This window comes from Echinops telfairi, unplaced genomic scaffold (assembly GCF_000313985.2).
Source record: "Echinops telfairi isolate 266 unplaced genomic scaffold, ASM31398v2 ScPeMD7_3;HRSCAF=10, whole genome shotgun sequence".
Classification (NCBI taxonomy): domain Eukaryota; kingdom Metazoa; phylum Chordata; class Mammalia; order Afrosoricida; family Tenrecidae; genus Echinops; species Echinops telfairi.
Genome location: NW_022103899.1, coordinates 51,151,276 through 51,156,487, shown reverse-complemented (window position 1 = coordinate 51,156,487; position 5,212 = coordinate 51,151,276). Strand labels below are relative to the sequence as shown.

At 36.4% G+C, this 5,212-nt stretch overlaps 1 pseudogene; it reads left to right on the top strand.

The window, feature by feature from the left end:
* Positions 1-5,212, top strand: part of LOC115871006 — a 197,617-nt pseudogene that overhangs the window by 93,769 nt on the left and 98,636 nt on the right.

The following is a 5,212-nucleotide window of genomic DNA, read 5'->3' as shown; positions in this document are numbered from 1 at the left end:
GTGCTACTTCCAGAAGTGTTGTAACGGAGAGAGCTAATCTCATAGCATCCACATCAACACCGAGTTCTAAAATAGCCATTGCCATTATGATGCCCAGGATAAAGTACCATTTGCAATAGTTTTCTCTGCTCAACCCCACACCCACCCTTCAGGCTAGAAAATAGGTAGGTGTTAGCTAAGATGACAGGGAGGATACTATTCTATAAGAGACTTTATGGAAGTAGGCAGACTCATAGATCTCCCTTGTGATCATAGAAAGGACTGATTATTTTAGGATATTTGCTGGCCATTTATAATTCTTGCTTGTGAATGATTTATGTCCTTTGTTTTGAAATTCATAAGTAGCTAGTAAAGCATCATGCATGATGGTAGGGATTTGATTCTTTTAATAATAAGATTTTCAAATATTCTTATAATATTTTTTACATAGTTTTGATATGACTGAGAAGCCAAGATTCAACTAGGGCTTTTCATTATGAAGCAGTAAACAAGAATGAATGAAATTAGAATTGGTACAATAAAGTATGGGTTATCGTAAGGTTTTGCCACCAAATCATTCACGTTACCCTTTCCAACTACAGAGAGAAAGACTGCTCTAGGGGTAAAATTAAAAAACACACCAACCATGCTATATAGAAAACAAACAAAGAGGGACTATAGTTAGACTATAGTCGTAGATCGGAGCAAATTTTGGTCTGCATTCCTGCACATCTGAGTTTCAGGATGAGAAGAATTCCTGGTTCAGGTATTTTTGTATAAATTTTGGGAGTACTTAAAGACTTGTGCATAAGTCCAGTCAGTCTTTGAGACATGACTGCTTCAGGAGCGTCTCAAAGGCGACCTGGCAGGTATGCCCAAGAGGTACCCTACAGAGTGTATTACATATAGTGTATATGTTATGACATATATTTGTACATATTTATATGTTTATATTTTAATATATCATATATTTCTATGTCACATATACATGTATATATAATATACTTATAAATGACAAAAGTACCTGCAAATCATTGATTACCTTAACAACAGTGACTCAATAACAGATATTAGCCCATTACTTTCCACTGATGTTAGTGTCCCATAAAATACCTCATAGCTATCCATAATTGGGATTTTATATACTTTTTTGCAGATAGTTATTGAGTACATCTTGATGTGTGAAAATTGTGTAACAAAAATTAATATCAATTTGATAGCCAAATAATTCATGATCAAGTTATTTTCAAAAGAGTAAAACAAAGGTGGTCTTTTTTTATCGATAACTGTTTTTATTTCTGTCATTTTGTTATTTTTAATGTGTTATTAGTTTCTTTGCTCATGATAATTTTATGTGTTGGGATCCTTTTGTTTATAGATTTTCTTGTCAGCGTTTTCTTTGCTTTTATGTTACTGCTTAGCAGGAGTTTAGAATTTTTTTTTATTTTTGTTTTGTTGTTTTTAATTTTTCTTTGAGGTTTGTTTGTTTTTTGCTGTTTTCTTTCCAAGTTTAAGACAGTATGTTCTCTTTTAAGAACAATTCAAAATCTTTTATGTTTGACTATTTATTATCTTCTCTGTTCCTTCCTTTTTAAAATTGTTGTCTACATTGCATAAACCTCATCAGTGGTTCCTTGTTTAGATTCATGTGGTTCTATTTTGCTCTGCATATTATGTACGTAGGATGTTTTCTCAATAATAATGTCTTGTGTAGTAATTTTATGTTTCTGTCTGTTGTTGCTTCTCTGTCCAAACAACTCCTTTTATTGCTTTTTGTAAAGCTGTTTTTCTTTTTACAAATTTCTTTAGTTTTTCCTTATGTGAAATTTCATTTTACTTCTCCCTCATATTTGGGGGATAATTTTTCTGGATATTGGAATTTTTTTGGTTTGCAGTTTTTTCTTTCAAAACTTTGAATATATCAATCCATTGCCTTTTTGCCTGCATGATTTTATGGAAAAATCTACATTTATCCTGATGTGTTTACCGATGATTATTGTTTGTTCTCATGGTGCTCTCAGAATGCTGTCTTTTTCTTTCATGCTACGACGTTTATTGGTGTTGTGTCGTGGCGATTTTCTTCTTGAAAACATCTGAGATCCTCTGGAATTCTTGGAGAATTATTTTCTGTTGTCATAATATTAAGGAATTTTCCTTTATTACATGTTCATCTATTTTCTCTGTAGATCATATTACTTCTTTCTGTTGTGGGTGAATTACTAAATGCTAACTTTTCCCTTTTAATAGTGTCTCATAGAATTCTTGGTTTCTTTTAGCTCTTTTGATCTTTGTTTTACACCATGATCTTATCTTTTGGACTTGGGAAATGTGTATTAGGGATTAATTATTCTTGTTTCCATTGTTTTAATCCTTCTGGTTTGTTCTTTAAAGGTGTGATTTAGTTATAAATAATTATAATTTGAATTTCTATTTGGTACTGTAGAGTTATTTCTGGGTTTTCATTTGTTTTGTCAGGTCAGTCTTGTAGTGCTCTCCTGAGTTCCTCTAGCTTTTCTTCCTCCCTGTATTCCTATGGCATTTTTCCTCAACTTGCTTAAAGCAGCTGAAGATAATCCCTCCTGGGATGATCTACGACTTTCTCCTCCTCCAAGACCTTTCCCACAGATATCCACGTGTGTGGATTCCAGTCTATTGAGCTGTTTTCTCTTGTTTGTTTCCACCAAAATTGACTACTGCTTTCAAAACCGCATTTAATAATTTTTTATATTTGTCTCTGTCCACAAAACAATTCACTTCATTTTTTGTAAATCTCAGAGTCATGGTGGCCACCCAGTTCGGCTAATCTGAATCTCCCCTATCCATCCAACATGCAGTGAGAAGTCTCTTAAATAAAAGGTTGAGGAAACTGAATTTCCTTACCTTAGCTCAATCACATTTGCTCCATCACCAGCCACCCCCCGTTCACCACCTCCCCAGTCTCAAGAATGGAGGTGAGAATCTTTACTGTCCTCCAAGGATAGAGTTAAGGATGGAGTGGAGACAAGGAGACAGCTCACCATTTCTCCTCTCCTCCAGTGATGTCCAGAGCCCACAGGGTTTATTTTGTCTTGAAGATTTGTGTCAGTTCTTCCCTCGGAGACACTAAGATGTAATTCACAGTTTCTGTTCCTCAAGGGAGGTCCACAGCTCAGGTTCCTGAGTCTCATCCACTTTTTCAGACGTCTTGTAGAGGGTTCCACAGTGGCTCTTACGACATGATCATGTTCTCTTTTTGCCCCTCTACTGCATCGAAAGTTCTTATTTTTGAAGAACTGTATTTCCTAGTTTTGAGATTGACTTTAAATTGTGCTTCCTCTGACCTATCTTTATGAGTAAACCATTTATGATTAATATCCTTATCATTCTTCCATACCAGTAAGCACTATTTCTACATTGTTACGTTTTTATTGTAGAGGATGTGACAGTGCCCATACCTAAATATACTCTGGTATCTCCTTGCCTGTACTCGAAGTAATTTCCTTATATGAAGGTTATTTACCTGGAAGGAGAGTATTGTGTCATCTGTACATGGATGATTGTTAATGAAATCTCTCCCCCGATCCTGTTCTCATTTTCTCAGCATGCCAGTGGAAGAACTACAGTGGCAGGACACGCCAAAAAGCATGACTTTCCTGACTTAAGGACAGTTACCCTTTTTATGTTTGCACAACTGCTTCTTGATTTATGCATAGGTTCCAAAGGAGCATAATGAAGTGTTCTGGAATTCTAATTCTTTGCAATGTTATCCATTCATAGTCTAAAGAAAGTTTTAAGATCTAGTCTGTAGTTTAATGTTGTGTATGATATGGCTAACAAAAGATTGATTAATACAAGTATTATGAGTAGTTTGCTATTTACTCTCATGGAGTCCATTCCTACTCATGGAGATCCTATGTACAATAGAATCCAGCATGGACAGCCACTGTGCTGTCCTCACAGTTACAGCTATCTTTGAGTCCATTGTTGTAGGCACGGTGTCAAACAGAAGCCCTCCTGTGTTTTCCAATTTTACCCAGTGTGTTAGGGGAGTCCCGAGAAACAAGCACTGTAACACCCATCTATGTATAAGCAAGCGCTTTATATAAAGAAGCAATCAAGAAGTCATCCCAGCCTAGTGAAAATCAAGTCTGTGAGTCTGATGTTAGTCCATAAGTCCCTTTTCAGACTCATAGCTGCATACCGGTGATGCAGAGCGATGAACCAGAAACTGGGAAGCAGGGAGATCGCAGGCTTGTGAGTGCAGAGTCACATGGATCCAAAGTTTCTGGGAACATGGATGGGTACTGATAGTTCTCAGGATCTGTGGCTGAGTTCCAGCAGACAAGAAGGCAGAGAGGCAGAGATAGTGAGGGAGGTTCCCAACCCCTGCTTATAAGAAGGCCACACACAGAGGAGGCAACATCAGGCTATGACGACATTGCCTACACTTGCATAAAATGTCAAGTTGACATAAAATCATCTAACTACTACACCAAGCAATATGCCCTTTTCCAGAGAATGGTCTCTCCTGACAACATGTCTAAAGCGCAAGCAACCACATCTGGCCATCCTCATTTTTAAGGAACATTCTGTTTCTCCTTCCCACTAGACAGATTTTCTTGTAATTTTGGCAGTTCATTGTACCATTTAATATTCTTCGCAAAGAGAATTATTCAAATAAATCAATTATATTTCAGTCTTCCTTAGTCATTATTCTACTTTCACATATATGTAATACAATTGAAATGACGTGCCTTAGTTCAGGCAGAATCTATGTAGGAATCAGGGGGCAGTGTGCAAATAGTACAAGGGTAGAACGCATGGTTTAAAAATCTATATAAATATGTTTATATTTGATCAGCATGATTTAGAATAGCATCAAATATAATTTAATTTGTATTTAATACATATTATAGAAATATATTATTTTATAAGTAGTCTTAATTTTTCCAAGTTAATCATTGTTTAGAAATGTCAGAATATTGTACCCCAAGGAGTTTATTTAATGAAAGCACTTTTGTGGTAGTTACATAATCTGGTGTCAACTTGCGGAGGGGTGGAGTCTAGCCTTCCAATCAGGTCGCAGTGTGATGACCTCATTTGGAGGGGCCATGGAAATAAATAGCTCACTTGAGGCCAGATTATAGACAGACTCTCTGCTTTGTATTCCTGATGACAAGACACATGGAGCTACACTAGAGCCCTGGAACTGGGGGAGACACGTGGAGACCCACACCAGCACTGAGGTGCTTAC